We start from the raw sequence: 19252 nt of genomic DNA, 5'->3' as shown, positions 1-19252 counted from the left end.
TTTGTTTGTAAATATATATTTGTGATTCGTTATCATGTTTGATTATCAAATATTGATTTTGCATTATAATATGGATTTTTTTTTCGGGCACTCTCTATATTTGTTTAATTTATTTGTTTAATGTGTCGTATTTTTTATTTTATAAACTGCATTTTTCCATTATTTATTCAACCTAAATTATTCTGTTTTACGATAAACATTATTAGTATTTATGTAGCTTCTATTCTTTTCCCGGTTTTATGGATCGTGTCATTAGAAATTTATGTTTGGTTTCCTTCTTCTTTCTTATTCATATTAAATATTTATTTCCTCTTTTTATAAGTGGATTTGAAATAATTTAGTAAAGATTTTTTGCAATATGAGAATTTTCGTTGTTCTTTTTTTGTTCATTTTATTTTCTACTTGTTTATCGTAATCCTTTTGTCACGAAACGTGATATGAGAGAACTGAGTTATTAACAGAACACGGAATTTTTTTGAAAACTTTTGTTTTAAGTTTGCAGAATTTATGGACCTAATTATTAATCGTGTCTCTGGAGAAATAATAGTAGAATACGTTTAATTTCATTGGGTTAAGATATACTACAAATGTAATTACTCAAACTGATTTGTTGTTTTGACCCCATGTATATTAAAACATATAAACAAACAAACCGAAACTAATGACTTAACATGAATGCAATATGTCTGATTTCCGTTACATAAAGAAAAAATAATAATAAACATAGCTAATATATAAACACACGTACAAAATCAGTTAATGTGCATACATAAATTGCAGTAGATATGTGAATAATTATCTCTTCCATATAACAAAATACGAAATTCTTTTTTATTCGTTACCTAAAAACCGTTTTTTGGGGTAAATATTTAAACAGGAAATAGACGATATATTTAATACTGCCGTCGCTTGAAATGATTTGTAAAAAAAAGTTTTATTTTTAAATTGTATAGTGAAAATCATTATAAAGTGGATGACGTTCCGTGTAATTTACGTCAAACAAATTGGGTTTAGTGTTTTACATACAGGCTGATATTCGACATAATAACACAGACTGATTGAAATTCAAGTGATCGTTTCCACGTCGTAAATGTTCGCTGACATGTATAGAATCAAAAGATTAACTATATTTTTTGATGTGATGTAAACTAATACTCTCACGTTTTGTTTGTTTTTATGCAAAACGTCATTTTCAGTTGTGATTATCTTTGACGTTGAAAATATTTTATTCTTACAGCGGAAATAATAAAAAATTTAAAGAATTACATTCTTTTCTTTTTCATCCTCTTCCTATCCTTTTCGGATATTCTCACTTTGACAGTGGCTGCTTGGAAAGTTCAATTGTTGTCTTTGAAACTACATTCAAAGGTTCTTATATCAGAATATTATTCTTCTACCCACTTTTCTTCGTCCAATTATGTTTGCTTTGCAGAGTTTTTGTAAGAACTGATAATTTACAATATTTTGAATTATGCAGTCAAATTACGGTAATTTTGTTCTCTTTACAGTATTAATTATGCCTGGCTCTTACGTTACTCATTGTTTATTACTTGTATTACTCATGAAACTCGTAGAAATTCTGCAATAAAGTATTTTTTTGTTTCTTCATTGTCCATACTGTAAAATAGAAACAAAAACGTAATAGCATGACATCTCATTTTTATAACCATTCTCAAGTGGTTTTTAAAAATTTGATAGTTAAAAAAAATTATTAAGATGGCTTTTAAAAAAAGTGCAGCCATCTTAATAAATACACTTCTATATCCCCCATCTATTTGACAAATTATCCCTGTAGAATTTTTTTCAGTAGTCATTTACAACACTGATGAAACATACACACTTGTTAACTCTTTCAACCTATTAAATACCATAAGTTTACAATTTAACACGTATTTTTTTTGGATGAATACAAATTTTGTTCTGCCAGCATTAATGAATCCATATCTTTTCTTTCCGAAATATAGCCAGAATAGCTGCATTAAAGGGAGAGTATGGCAGTGATTATTAACAAAAAAGGGGTAACGGATTTTTTTCAAATCTTTACTAGTTTGAGTCTAATTAGTTCATCTAGACAAAAAAAAAATACTTGTTTATGTTCGTACGTATTTATTTATCGGTGAAGCACTGCTTTTGGCTTTATTCTTAGGATTAACCAGACCGATTTTCTTCAAATTTTGCTCAAATATTTCTGTGTAAGGGGCATTGATCATATATATATTTTTTTTAGTTTGATTTTACTAGCAGTGTTTGTTAATCGGAAACGTGTTAAATTATTATTTGAATTAGAAAATGTGTGTGTATATATATATATATATATATATATATATATATATATATATACATATATTTATATATATTTATTATTATTATTATTATTATTATTATTACGCTTTTACGGCCAACATGGGACCACTTAAGTCAATTTTAGTTAGATCTTTTCTGAGAAAAGCGTGTTATTTTACTCTTCCGAGCTGCCCAGTATTTCTTCATCCGTTCAGATCTTACTTTCTTTTCTTCATCTGTCTTCGTTGTATTTTGTCGTTTGTTTGTCTTTTGTTTAAATCTAATGTTTTTGTCTTTTAGCTTTGCAATTTTTCCAGTTTTATTCTGTAGGTCAGTCAGGGAAATTCCCAATTCTTTCATATCTTCTCTAATTTCTACGATCCATCCTACTTCTAGCTTTTGGAACCAGAGCTTTTCAATGATATTTCTTGACAGTCTTGTTTCCGGTGTTGAACTTAATTCTGAGAAATTGATTTAGCAGAATATATGAAAATCAAAAAAATAATTAACTATTATTATTAAAAATAAAAATTAACAGAAAGATATGAATTTAAAAAAAAAATTAAACAGCTATAATTAATAGGCCCTTTCATTCTAGAACAACATATCACGGGGGGAAATTATCTGGGATTTTTAATAATGAATTACTAACATTGCTTGAAAATTTTTCATTGGCGAAATAATTGAAATGAACTATCAATATATAATAACAAAACACATTTCACGAACGGAGTAAGACAGATCTTAAATGAAAGATTTACTGGTAAATTTATTGGACATAGAGGGGCGGTAAATCTCGATCATCAGTTCTGATTCCCTTAGATTACTGTTTATGGGGATGGATGAAATGCGAGTTATACAAGCAAAAGGTGGATACGTAGTGAACTAATCGATCGCATTCTATATGCTGCTGCTCTCATTAAGGACCGTATCCTTCGGTTGGCGCCAACTATTAGCTTGGCGACAGAAAATATAAGAAATCGAGTTGAAAATTGCATCGATGTTAATGGTGGAATTTTTGAATACGTATTGCAAATTAATTCTATAAAAAACCAGAGAAATTTTTTTAAAAGTAGATTAAAAGAATTTTAATTTTTCGAAAAAACTAAATTTGTTGTACCAAAAACAACTGTTTTTAATTTTTATAAATTTATAACATTTTTAACCGACTTAAAAAAAGGAGATTTTTTATTCGACCTGTGTATTTCTTTTATGTTTGTTCGAGCATAACGGATTTCCTATGTATCCTATTAAAAATAAATATTGTTTCAATCGGCGTAGCTGGTTTTCCGATAGTACTGTGATGTTGAAAAAATATTTTAGGCAAAAAAAAATGATCTGAAAATTGACAAAATAAATTTTTTCTCCGTCCGGCGGGAAGGTTAAAGGTACCCTCCTTCTTTTTCAAAGCATCTCCAATTGGACAGTTGTACCTTCGGCAAAACGCAATTTATTTAATAAATCGATGAACTTCGCATTTCATTTATTTGTCTCGTGTTTATTTTTAGCTCATAAAATGAAAACTGATACCACAAATTTATTTCTGCTTCACAACAAGGTGGCCTTTGAATGGAGGCAGCTGGATTATATCAAACACCAAAAAGGAACACATTAACTCCGATGAATAACTTATCGTCATTAACCAGATACAGAAAATTATGTAATAATTATTACAAAATAAAAAGATGTTACCAACATCAAAATGATATAAAAGTAAGAAATAATTTCGTCCAAATACTTAATCAATTTCTTTTTTGAATCAATTTCTTTTTTTCTATTTTTTTTTTTTTTAAATAATTTTTCTGTTAATTTTTGTTCATTTTTTTTTTTTTTAGTTTTCTGTTTTACGTTGCACATCATTTAAACCAAAGAAGATACAGTTATTCGACATATTTTGTTCGAATTTTCAGTTCAAAAAACATAATAAACCATCAAATGCACCCCTTATATAACGCCTTAAAAATTTCTGTATGACCTCATTTCAACAGGAAAACTAAAATCAGAACGTTTTTCGTTTGCTGTAAATGGATAACAAAGCGTTTCGGGATTGTATACGTGTGAATTTTTTCCCTTATTTCAGGATTTGGAATCGGTTTCCAAATGATTCCCTTTCCTCCTGATGAAACATTCTGTAATGTTTATATTTAAGAATAATTTTTTTTTAAATATTTATCTGTATATGTATATATGAATCATTCTATATCTGTACCTATAAAGTAACTGATATAAATCAGTTACTTTAAAATCAGAGTGACTGATTTATCAAAGCCCGGCATAAATTGATGAAAATTTGTGTACATGTTCTGCTTACAATGTAAGTGCATTCTAAGAAAGGAATGTTTTTTTTTCTAAATTTCAAGTTTAAAGCGTTAAAATTAACTATTGAAATTTACTAATTTTTTAATCTATCGGTAAAAAAGAAGATATCAACTTGATTTTTCGTGTAATCTTCTTTTGAATATATAAAAACTATTTCTACATTATTTGAATTTCCGAGTTTAAGGGTTAAATGGATTTTGAATTTTTTTTTAACCCGGTTGTTATTTGTAATTTCTCGATAAAAAATTAAAATAGCAACTTGATTTTTGGTGTGTATAATCATGTGAATATATAAAAAAAAGGTTTCTGTATTTTTTGAAATTCCGAGTTTAATGGATTAAAATGGAATAATATTAAATTTTACTACTTTTTGAAGTTCAAAGTAAGAAATGAAGATATCAACTTGATTTTTGGTCTATGTAATTGTTATTTGAATATCTAAAAACCAATTTACAGTTGTTTTTTCATTTTATATTCAACCTTGAAAGGGGTTAAGAAAGGTAAAATATTTCGAACAGTGCTTGCTAATTTTCCCTATTTCTGGGTATACTAAACGAGATATTCACTCGATTTGGGCTTCAAAATACTATTCAGATTTATATTTAAAAATCGTTTTTGTTTTTATTCATTTTAATATTTTAGGGGTAAAAACACATCTTTTTTTACATTTATGCCGTTTTATGCTACTGCTATTTAAAAAAAAAAGCTATATGAGTTTTGTATCATTGTGATAGAAATTTATGTTTGTAATTCTGATTACGTATTTCGCGAGCAAAGCCGTCACTGCAAATCTAAAAACCAATAAACCAATTAGCTGAGCCCCTACTGATCAAATTCATGTTCTGAAGAAATTACAGTATAGTTATATTTTTTTAATAAATTGAACAGGAATTAATTTTTATTTATCATTATTATTCTCACAGGCATTAGTTTAATGAATACAGAGGGCTCCAGAGTTACCTGACTAGACGGGAAGAGCGAGCGAAGCAAACCCTAATAGTCTAAACTTCTCTTGACTGTGACGAGAAACGTAAATAAGCATATAGAGTTGGCGATGTCGCTACCGGTGATGCTGGTATATATATAAATACCAGCATCACAGATATATATATGTAATGCAACTCACACATAGTGCCTTATTACACACGCATAATAATGTTACAAAACATTATTATGTTATAAAGATGACACGCATATTGCTTCATTTACTACATTTCACTACATTTAGTTTGTGTTATTATGTTGTGTCTATAACACACATAACAATTTTTTATTTTATATATATATATAATACACACACATTTTTTTGCATTTAAAGTAAGACATGAAAAAAATAAAAATAAAAATTGGAGTAGATGACATCAAATAATTTCTGATAACTAAATTAAAGATTCTTTAAATTTTATGGGATAATAATATTTAAAATATTTACTTTAGTCCCGTACGAACCCCCCCCCCCCAAAACCACATTAACGAGATCCTGAATCTGAATTCCGGTTTAGAATGACATTTTTTATAGGAAGACATTCAGGCCATTACACATAAGCTTCAAACTGATCCATTAATCTTAAATATTCTTAAGTGGATACCACATGACTTCCTTGTACGCCTATTAAATTACATATACACTTTTTTTTTAATATGAAAAGTATGTAAACATTTTTTTCATCTAAAAACTCAATTTTTCCATAATTTTTTTTTTATTGTTTTATTTACAATTTTTTTTTACAATCAGAGGTTCATAATTATTAATAAATCAATATATTTAAATTAAATAAGGAGATGAAGTCGAACCGATGTGCAATCCCTGTATAAGATCGAAATAATTCATTAATTAAAATTTCATTTGGCTATAACTCTGGAACGAACGAAAATAAGTACCACTTATGAATATCGTTGAAAAGCCCTCAATGAAGGCTTATTACTGCAGTTAAGAAAAAGTCTAAAATCCAACTTTTTGTTTTTTTGGGGATTTACGGACACTTTTAGTTCTGTTGATTGTAATCAAAAAGGGAAGTGCACAACTAGATAGTACGACAGTTTTACGTCCAAAATTTCAACATCCTATGGCTAATCGTTTTTTGAGTTATGCGAGTTACATACGTACGTACAGACGTTACGAAAAAACTTGTCAAAATGGATTCACGGATGGTCAAAATGGATATTTCTGTTGAAATCTGAAAACCGAAATTATTCGCGATTACAATACATTATTTACTTCGTACAAGGAAGTAATAAAAGAAAATCAATTAAAAAAAGATTTTAAGCAGCAGTCTCCTTACTTATTCACTAGACATTGTTGGGAGTTATACGCTAAAAGAAATAAAATTTCTTGGTTTAATATTTTTAACTGATTGCTATTCAGTTTAAAAATTGAATAGAGGATACTGATTTTAAGTGTTTAAAGTAATGGAAAACACGTACAAATATACTTAATTGTGTTATGGTGTACTGTATATATTTTAACGAAACAAACAAGCTTTTACGCTTTTTTGTATGAGTTCAAGTATTTATTTTTGTACATGTTCGCTTTAAGCTGGGTGCATTTACAGTATATTTATTTTATAAAGGAACATCAAAATTTTATCCATACACGTTAGATATAAAGTCGGAATGTAATGCGTACAACATCATGCGAATAATTGAATCTTCAGTTCATCTGTCATTATATATAAGAATATGCCTTCTAACTTCTTCTCATATACGCATGATTCACCATAAAAGAAGCAACAACCTAAATAAATTGGAGCAGTGAAATGTTTTTATTAAAATCAACTCGAAAAGACGTAGTTTGGCTTATTGAAGCGATAAAATATTTATTTTCAATTTACTGACTTAACTATTGATTTGTTAAACTATTAGTTTATTACTTAGTTTTTTTTTTTAATTTAGATAAAAATTATAAAATTTCCTTTTGATTATTTTTATTAATGTTAAAATAAAATTAAAACATAAATTAAAAGCCGTATGGACATTAGAATACTCCGATTTAAATATTATATTGAAATAACTTTACCTATCAATTAGTATATTTCTTCTAACGTTTTCATATATTCAGCTATCTTAGGATAATAACAGTTATCTGTAATGTTATTTGTATGTTGTTATCTAAAGATAACAACAATGACATAAAATTTTAGAATAATTTTGTAGACAAAACGCGTTTTGCTGTTAGGATAAAATATGATTTAAAATTAAAGTATAACAATATTTTACATACATATACCTTTCTTTTTCTTGTTTAGCCTCCGGTAACTACCGTTCAGATAATACTTCAGAGGATGAATGAGGATGATATGTATGAGTGTAAATGAAGTGTAGTATTGTACATTCTCAGTTCGACCATTTTAGAGATGTGTGGTTAATTGAAACCCAACCACCAAAGAACACCGATATCCACGATCTAGTATTCAAGTCCGCGTAAAAATAACATACATACATACATACACCTAAAAATAAGTAATATTACGTCGAGAAAATTAATATACATATATAATAAGTAGAAATACTAAAAATTTTACACGATGAAATGAGCTTTTAATAAATACTGTAAATGGCATTCATCATAAGTAATTTTTTTTCTGTTATTAAAACAGATAAAATTATTTTTTTAGTATTGTAAATTTTCATTTAATGTATATTGATAATTTTTTAGTGTTACAGATTTCTTTGTATGTAGGCTACTTAAATGAGACGATGAGATATAGCTTAAATGAGACGATATAGCTTGTGACACCTCATTCGAAGGCACTTTGAATGACAAGTAATTTGGTACAAATGGAATATAAATTGGTTCACTGGTGTTGAAGTTATTACTAAAAATGTGTTGTTTTTTTCGATTATTTTAGGATTTTTTTTTTAGGTTATGTTGGGATACAGTGTTACTGACCCAAAGGATTAGGCCAGAAATCGTCTATTCTTCTTTAAAAAAATGTGCGTTTTAGGTTTCCTTGTTGAAATCAAGTTTTAACTTTCTTACTACTGTGGCTCACTACATAAGAGCGTAAAAAATACACGACTGGACAGTCAGCATTTTTTTCGACCTTCAAAAACTACTTGCCAATTTTCACACGCACAACTTAAGATACACTACTACAGCATATCTAAATTCTATATGAAATTTATCTACTAGGTTTTGAAGATTTTCGTGCCTGTAAACATAAATATATAAGGAAACCCATATAAAGTGAGTGGTATTTTCGTACTCATTTATTTCGTACCTTTTCGTACCTCAAAACATAAAGAAAATTCATTTTCACACCCTCATTCCCACCAAGCAACCGAAAGTAATACTCTTTCATTAAAAAATTGATAAAAAATGTTTTTGAAAAATTTAGTTTTGAATAGTTGACATGCTTGTCTTTTGTGGTTTTTATTTTAGTGGTAATTTTTGTCATAAAATAACGTGCTAAAAATTATTTTTAAATTATTTAAAATGTTAATGCAGACAATAAAAGAGTGAAAGGCACTAAATTTTCGGGTCAAAGATTTAGAAATTTATTCGCAGAGAATATTATTCATTATTAAAATCTTTTATAAAATAAGTATAATAGTTCTAGTGCGGAGAGTAGAAGCGTAGTCATCGATCAACGATGAAGGGTAATCTCTTCGACGTTATCAATCCTAATAATCCGTAAATCCCAACCTTTAGCCTGTTAGAAAATTATGATTGAAATTTGATTACTGAGATAAAATCCATTATCACATTATATACATTGTTACCTACTTTCACACGCACATACACATAACTATATACAGTATAACAATAATCGTATAACTTGATTTAGGTAAGGAAATAATCTTTTTTTTTCAATGAATATATACACGGGTAAGAATGTAAAATATAATAAAGTTTGGTGAGATAGACTATTTGAAAATTAAAAATTTTAGTTTATGAAATATCCATATTGTAAAACCTCTTTTTTCAGAATTTTTTTATCAGACATTTTGACTTAGTCATAACATAATAAACAGAGATCTTATTTGATGTAAAATCCTTTAAATATTACATTTTTACTTCCTTGTTCGAAGTAAAGGAAATATTGCAATCGCGAAAAATTTCGGTTTTCAGATTACAACGAAAATATTCATTTTGACCATCCCTGAATCCATTTTGACTATTTTCGGCGTGACCTCTGTACGTACATATGTGTGTATGTACGTATGCATCTCGGATAAAAACGATTAGCCGTAGGATTTTGAAATTAGGACTGTTGTAACATCTATTTGCGCACCTCCCCTTTTGATTGCAATCGACTTACTAAAAGTGTCCAAAAAAACCTAAAATCCAAAATATTTGTATTTTATACTTTTACTTAACTGTAGTAATAAGCTCTCATTGAGAGCTTTTAAACGATATATTATAAGTGGTATTTTCATTGGTTCCAGAGTTATGACGAAATAAAATCTTAATTAATGAAATATTATATCTTACAAATGGAAGGCACATCGGTTCAATCCAACTTCATCTCTTTTTTTTAAATTTAATATTGATTTATTAATTATTATTAACCTGTGATTGTAAAAAATTACCATAAATAATAACTCAATAATACAATAATAAAAAAAAAAAACATATGAAAAAGTCAGACGTTATTACTGAAATAAGATTTTATGTACTTTTCATTTAAAAAAAATGTTTGTATGTAATTTAATGGGCGTACAAGGAGTCATATGATCTCCACATCAGATTTTTTTTGTATACAATATTAAAATATATTTTCTGTTTATAAAAAAATTAAATTATTACAACCGTGATGATATAATTAAAATTACGATTAAACCCAACATACAAAATCAAGTTTAACCTTACATACCATTACGGGTATGTTGTCTATTGTCGACCATAAATTGAGAATAACTGAGGAACGACTCAACCAATCTTCATCAAATTCTCAAATATATAACTTCAAATCACTCTAAATTACAACACATCTAAATTTTAATGAAATTAATCTAGTAGTTTTTGAGATTTAAAATCTTATACACGAGTAGTATTTTCGTAATCCTCATATTTGATAACGTAAAAGAAACTCAATTTCATCTCCAAAACGCACCATGCAACCGAAAGAATTACCATACTTTTCTTCGAAAAGTCCTTAGAAATGTATTATCTAAAATATTCACTAATTGTAGCAACTTCAAATTTAGTGCTAATGATTGTTCCTTTCAGTTTTCTATTATAGAATTTTTTTGAAAATAATTTACCGAAATGGAATCTGTAATGTTTTACAGTTATTGTTTTTAACTGGTTTTACCGGTTAATGTTTTCCTTAATATGGAATTAGCTGAATTCTCAGGGTAATATTTAATAACACTTAGAAAGAAAATCATATATTTTCACACTATAATAAATTTATGTGATTCATAAAAGTAACTAGATGTTGTTACAACAGTCCTAAATCCAAAATTTCAACATACTACGGCTAATCGTTTTAGAGTTATGCGAGATACATGCGTACGTACAGAGGTCACGACGAAACTAGTCAAAATGGATTCAGGGATAGTAAAAATGGATATTTCCGTTGAAATCTGAAAACCGAAATTTTTCTCGATCACAGTACTTCTTTACTTCGTACAAGGAAGTAATAATATACGTCTTTTAACTTTACAGTTAAATTTTTTTTTTCAAAAAATTGAAATGTTTTTCCAAAACATTACAATAAAAAATGCCAATCGACAAAAACTAAAATCAGACATTACCAAACAGTAATTCTTCTAGAAATATAATACGCCAGCGAGACACACTTCGGACCATACAAAATTGGAGAAGTAGAAAGGATCGAAAAGATGAAAAGGAAGATAGTCAGAAAATGCTAAAACAAGAAAATCATAGTAGAAGGACACTGGAGGATAATCCCAAATGAAGAAGTATATAAAGAAAAAAAGAATTTCATTCTTGGGGCACTTACTTAGAACAGAAAATAGCAGACTTGCAAACCAAATAATTAACTTATACCGGAAAAGAACAAGAAAACCGAAATGGATAAAGGAAGTCCGAAAAGATATGGAAGAGTTAAGAATCTCCAAAGAAGATCTAATCACAAAATTTGGAAAATATGACAAATTAATTAAGACTAATATAATAACATTTGAACTTAAATTCAAAAAGAAATCCAACAAGGTGTATTCAGACGAGGACAGGTGCCAAAGATCAGAACGCCTGATGTGGGCAAAAAGAAAAGAAGCAAGAATAAAACAACTCACACGATTTGGAAATAAGATGAACCGATTACAAAATGAACTGCCCCAGAAATTGAACTCAAGTGATCCTATGAGGTCATTAATGCAAAAAAAACAAAAAAACTGCGCAGAACTGCGTAAGATTTTATTAAGTATACATATACTTAAAAATTGTGTTCAATGGTGGACAATGTTTACGACGTCGGAGTGTCATTCTTGTTCTAAATATACATATTGTTTAAATTTGAACATATTTCAAGTTAATTTGGTAAATTTTTAAGTTTTACATTATCTGAAGGTAAAACTGAAATCAATTAATTATTGAATTTTGTTAAAAAAATTGTTTCAGGAAGTGAAATTTAATAAGACATGAAGTAAGATGTAAAAGTAAATAGCATGGTATAAAAAAAACAGAGTGAAGGAAGTTTCTCTTTTTGTTTGCAGGCGGTAGTAAAAAGAATGAGATAAAGAGAAATTACGTAAGAAGTAGAAATAATGTCAAGTGGCAGACCCAGAAAGCGATAGATAAATAAAATGAGAGTGTCCCGGAAAAAAGTGAAGTGTGATAGAGGGAGTATTGACGATGATCCAGTTGCTTGACCAGGGATGCTTGTGAAGTTATATTTTTCATTATCGGACGTAGAGTCTACTCTATATACACTTTCAAAGTATTGAATCGCTCCAGAAAATTAATATAGAAGGTTATGTTTTTTGGGCTGTTAAAGTTTGTTAGAGTCTATGCTAGAGTGAATTCTAGAACGGAAGCATTTATACTTTTATATAAATGGAAGCATTTATATATTTTTTTGTCTGTGTTTATTTCTCACTGATATATATGATCGAATTGCATGAATGTAAAACTCATCAGAGACAAAAAAAACACAGCAAACTATTTTTTTGTAAGTGACAGTAAGATAAGTCAACTTGTATCTTATGTATCCTGGTGACCTATTCTGGCAACTGCAATAAGAAAGACAACATAATTCATAAATAAACAGTTATCAATGAAAAGTTTAGTATGACTTTCAAAAAAACGAAAATTACCACCATTCTTATCACCATTAAAATAAACGGAATAAATCTGGAATATTATCCGAATTTTCCATATTCTTATTATCATTACTGTTCTGTCAATTATTAATTCATTTCTGACAAAGTTGTAGTCTCTAACTTTTACTTAACTCAAGAGTATTACATATTATGTGTTTATATAATATATGAGTATTTCGACATTATTGTTTGTTTGATTTAATGCAGTTTCTATTTATAGATTTTATATATTTAATTTTTATCTTTTAAAGTTCCCTTAGGTCACTGACCATTGTTTGTTGACGAAACAAATCAGTAGTCGCATATTATGTTAATTATACTTTGTAGTCTTATATGACTAAAAACCTTTCAGAGTTTGTTAGGATTAAAAAGTTACATATTTTTCCAATTCTAAATGTAATAATTTTTTTTTTTTTTTTTTTTTTATAATTTACAGGTGGTAATGAGTTTTTTAATAAATTTCTATTGGAATCCTAAATATAATAAGTTATTTCCTGTTTTGGCGGTTATATTTTTTTCAATTATTATAAAGTTCAGTTCTTCACTATTTCGGAGCCTTAGACTTGATTTACAAAATTTATATTTGTATATTTTATGCTTCTTAAATAACAATAGTCCAACTATCCAACTATCTTACACCCGTTATTTCTTAATAATTTTTAAAAAGTTTAATTTCAATAGCCATTTTTTAGTGAACCCGACAGCCAATCGTGTATTTCTGTAATCCGAAAACAGAATCGAAATGCAGACAAAAAGTGTTCACACATATACGTATTGAATTTAAAAACGTAATTTCGTTCAATATAAGCCTAAGGAATTTTATAATTGTGTTTGTTTCAGTATGTGTGTATATCTGTAAGAGTGTAATAGGATATATTAAAGGAATATTTTGGAAAACTCATATGCCTATTTTAATTTTTGTGTTTTTTTTTGTGGTAACTGTGCTATTTAATATGTATTGCAGATAGAAGTTTAAACTAAAAAATATTTATATTTAGCTGGATTAATGAATTTTTTTAAGCTTGAAAGAGAAATATATTACTTTTTATTAATTTGTTCAACTCTTCTTCAGTATTGATCATAGAAACATTTACTTTAACTGATTTTAAATTCTATTTTTAAACGATCAAGGTAAGGTTTTTTTTTAATTCAAGCTATTTATGGTGTTTTATTTGATTTGACTCTCCGTTCTATTAATAATATGTAAATAAAAGGAATGATAGCGGTGGTTTTTGGAACGAATAAACGATTTTTTTTTTTTTATTGGTAGTAATGTAATACTGTACCAACCAACCGTTTAAATGATGAACGGTAGCTACTACAAACAGGACCACAGCTCGACTGGGAACTCACCCGCATTACAGGCTCAACGTTTAACCACTGCACGGCCACACTCATTCCACCCACTTCTCGCCAAAATGAGATCCACGATCGCATTAAATAACAGGAAACTTTATCCCTCTTCTCATCCCTTCTCTTGATTTCCGCACATCAAATTAAAAATTAAAATTGCCTAGATTGAAGTTACAATGTAATTTAATTTATTTTTCTTTATAGTATTTCATGTTAATAACATCAATAAAATGTTACAATTCCAACAAATTATCATTGATTTTTTTTTTATTTTAAAACAATTTATTTAATACTTTTATGTAAATAAATATTTCATCTAAAATATTTTTTCCTGCACTGTAACATACACATATAATTATTTAAATGTTTATTGAAATAGTTATAACTATTATTAATTTTTAATATATCGATCAGAATTATCTTTGCGTAATATTAATGAATATCGGTTTAAACTTTATTCTATCGATTTGTATTCTAACAAAAAAATTAAATAAATTACGATGTAATTATCAGTAGTCGATTTTATTCTCAAAATTAACATCATAATCTTTATCGGATTTCCAAAAAAATTGTGGAAATCGCCACTGAGCGCGATCAGATATTATAAGCGGTGTGTCAGGTGGTGGGGAACCAATTTTTTTTTACGTTTTGGAATCTCTTGTATATTATTCTGCAATATTTATATATATATATGTATGTATAAGATTTTTTCGTTCTACCGGATGCAAATCTTAACCGATTTTGAGGAAACATTGTGAAGTGACGTAAACCTATTAGGAATAGAACTCTATTGATTTTCAAGCGAATCGGTTTCTCCGAGCCGGAGAGAACCAAAAATCGTTTTTTTACAGCTTTTATTCGTCTACTGGGAACAATTTTTAACTGGTTTTCATGAAACTTGGTAGGATGATGTACACATTGTAGAAATAGAATCCTGTTGTTTTTCATGGGAATCGGTTCATAACATGAAATAAAAAAATAAAAAAACACTGAAAGCTAGCTAAAACACTGAAAGAAGTATTATTCTTAAAAATCATTACAGCAGTCCAGTCCACTATCCTTTCTTTCTTAAAAACCGGAAATTCGTCCTTCTGATGCACTTATTACGACAGAGGGAAATAAGTGCGTCAGAAGGGCACTTATTATTCTCAGCTGAACTGACTTGTATAACAAACTTAGTTGTAATTGAATTTTATTTGCAGACAGATGGTTTTAGAAATTTTCTTCAGTTGCCTAACAGACATATTGCATTTATCCATTAATTTTTATTTTATGCTTATAATTTTAATCCTAACATGTATCTTAATTTGTTTTTTTTACGTATTCTTATCACGGTTTTCACATAAATATAATTTTTGTATTTTACATCGTTATATGAAGATACTCAGGGAATTTTCATTTAAACACCAGTATCCTTCGGTTAGAATTCGATAGAGGCTTTTTCCGATTTGTCTTAGCCAAAATCGTTATTTGAAACATAATCAGTTTATTTAGCTTTTAAATATTCCATAAAATCCAAAAGTCCTTTTTACTTGAGGTTTCCTAATTTTTATTCTCATAAACGCTATTATACTGCGATTAATTAACAGCGCTTTTACTACAAGCTGATAATTTTTTGCCTGTTTTTACTTCCTCTATTAAATGTAATAAAAATTATTAATAATATTAAATGAATAAAAATTACAAGCTTGCAGTACGGTACGCAAGTGTACTGCCGGGTTAATTGTCTGTAATAACTCAAAAGTTTGTCAATGGATTTTTAAAAATAGGGTGTCATTTTATCCAAAATTAAATGCTTAATAAATTTTGTCAAACAAATAATTACAATGATGTTGAAAATTAAATAATTAAGATGGCCGCCATTTTGATATTATTGAAGGTGACATTTTCAGAATCTTTTAATTTGTAGAATAATACACCAGTCTTAGATATGCCAAATGTAATTAATGTTGGTATACTCGTTCTTTAAAAATAATTCTTTTTTGTTGAAAATCACAAAATGGCGTCTAAAAGGAAAACAAAGCAAAATAGGACTTATCTCGATATGAACGTTTTTGTTAATTTTGGTGTCCAGAATCAGTACTTGTAGTTCGGAGAATACGTCCCGGAACACTTTGTATATGTAGTTGTAAAAATTTCTTTCTATTCCCCAATTTAAATTTTTTACTAGCTGATTCTTAAGCATCTTGAGAATTTAAACCTCTCCTTTTCAAAACTTACAAGTAAGATTCAATAACCCAGCAATTGCGACTCCTCCGGAAAAGGGGACGCATTGCTCCCTCCTTATAGCTAGTGCCCCGTTGTGGCGTATTCCTGCTAGCCTATTAAGCGTTAGCACCGAAAGGACTTCAGTGGACGGTCTGAAGGGGAATTAGTTGGGAGGACAGGCTTTATAAGCCTAGCCTTCCGCGGTCGGCCCATGAAATGGGTTCGACAACGCTGGTTCAACAACGGATTGGAATGCAATTAAATCCGTCTTAAATTCACTAAAATAATAATACACAAAACTTGAAAAATTAGACCCGAGATATAAAATAACCCTTTTAAAAAAAACCAAGCCCGATTAGAATCATCCAGCAGCAAGGGACTCTGTCCAGGTTCTGCGATAAAGTAGGGAGTAATAAACTCCCGCCAACTTTGCAATCCATTCCATTCCATTGAGAATTTAATTGTTTCGGTCTATATTCTTGAACCACTATATTCTTATTGTAACAAATTAATAAAAAAAGTATTCAACAGTTATCAAAATTTGGACACCATAGTAAAGAAATGCTTTACTAAAAAATAACTACAAATTAATCAGGATAAAATAGTTATTTATGTATTTAAAATTGTTTACCATAGAAACTTTAGATTCTAATTAATTAGTTAATATTATGAAGCAAATAAATTACTAACTAACTAAAATAAATAACAAAACTAACTCGGTAAGTTGAAAAAAGAAAAAAGGGGAAAACATGGAAATGGAAAGGGGAAGGGATAAAAAAGAAAAAGGGAAATAAGGAAAAGAGAAACGGGAGAAGTAAAGGAAAGTGGAAGAAAGGGAAAGGGGAAGGGAATATGGTAAAAATTAAAATGGGGAAAGGAATTAGGGGAAAGGGTAAAAGGGAAATTGCTAAATATTTTGAAGTTTCGTAATGTTTATTTTGTTAATTTTTTATCAAACTTTCAATTGTGTTCGTTTAATCTACACATGTACTCAAATCTAGCAATAGCGAAACATTGCCGGGTATGCTAGTTTAAAATATTTGAGTTACAAACCCTGGATCTACCCTCTTAAGAAGGAGTTAAAATTCTATTTCTCGTCAATAATGTAGTTAACCGATATCTTATCCTAAAAGTTACAGTATTCTATCTTGAACAGTTATTTGATTTCAACTTGGTCCTGACCGGAGATATTGTATTTTAAAGAATTTAATAATAGTTATTTTCTCCAACCACTTTTCAAGCCTCAAGCCGAGTCCCTCTCTCTCTCTCTCTCTCTCTCACTTTCTCTTTCTCTCTCTCTCCTCTCTCTCTCTCTCTCTCTCTCTCTCTCTCTCTCTCTCTCTCTCTCTCTCTCTGTGTGTGTGTGTGTGTGTGTGTGTGTGTGTGTGTAGGCAAATGCAATTAGTGCTATTGGATTTTCAGATCTGACGTAGCTGCAGATAAAGTGCGAATGTAAGTGTTAATATACCGGTAGATCGACCACTTCTGAGACGTGTGATTTATTGAAATCCAACCATCAAAGAACATCGGTATCCACATTCTAGCAATCAATTCCACGTAAAAGCAACTGCCTTTAGAAATACTCAAACGTTACAACTCTTAACTTCGAAAATCAGCTGAATTTGCTATGACGAGTTTAATCACTAGAATAACCCCTAATTCAATATTAGTATTTTTAAAAAATTTTTAGTCCCCTTTTTTAAATTAGATTCTATTTTTGTTAATAAATGTTAATTTAATTTTTCTTTTTAATAACGCAGGAATCGTCACGTACATTAACATTAATATTTATTTGTAATTTTAAATGTTATTCTAAATTTACGAAGTTTTTGTTTTAGGAACTGTAGACGCTTCATATTTTTATACCAAAGGAGTTATTTTTCTTACTTACTCGAACGTCTATTCAGGTACAACCCCACAGGGAGCAAAAGAGGAAACTTATAATTTCTTTGATATGAAACCATCTTTTCCAAATAGGGATGAAAACAAAAAATAAAGTTTAGTAGTTACAAAAAATAAGTTTCATCAACTTGTGTTACAAAAACAGACATTCGTAAAATTTTCTTCTTCAATTTATTAAGGTTATTTATAGTTCATTTGTTTTTTTAATTTCTTTCCGTATATCTTTTTTCAGTTTTTTGATTTATTTATTATAAGGATTTTTTTTTATTATTAGATTTTATGATAAATTATATCATTTTCTAGACATAATTTCGTAACGTGTTATCGTGAAAAACTTACTTGGTTAATGTTTACTACATTAGGTTCCTGTGTTGGATAATTACAAATTAAAATATTAAATGTAATTCAAAAATTATTATTATAATTTCCTGGACAATGACATTTTCCTAAACTAACAAAATGCCCATAAAATTTTTATTCTAGCTTAGTTCGAATAGTAATGCGGTCCAGGATATTTAATAAACTGGTCGAACCCACGGGTTGGTCTAGTGGTGAAGGCGTCTTCCCAAATCAGCTGATTTGGTAGTCGAGAGTTCCAGCGTTTAACTCCTAGTAAAGGCAATTACTTTTATACAGATTTGAATACTAGATCGTGGATACCGGTGTTCTATTGTGGTTGGGTTTCAGTTAACCACACTTGTCAGGAATGGTCGAACTGAGACTGCACAAGACTGGATTTCATTTACACTCGTATATATCATCCTCATTCATCCTCTGAAGTAATACGGTAATTTCCGGAGGCTAAACAGGAAAAAAAATAAACGGGTCGACATACTTGGATACTTTAAAAATGGTAAAGTAATGATATTTCGTTACGACGTTTGTTTAAAAAAAAAAAAAAGTTTTAATAAATTTTTGCGATTTATTTCTACTGTAATTTTTTCCAAAGGAAAGA

The sequence above is a fragment of the Lycorma delicatula genome, chromosome 8, assembly GCF_047948215.1.
Source record: "Lycorma delicatula isolate Av1 chromosome 8, ASM4794821v1, whole genome shotgun sequence".
In the NCBI taxonomy this organism is placed as follows: Eukaryota; Metazoa; Arthropoda; class Insecta; order Hemiptera; family Fulgoridae; genus Lycorma; species Lycorma delicatula.
The sequence above is the reverse complement of the archived record's forward strand: the minus strand, read 5'-3'. Positions refer to the sequence as shown.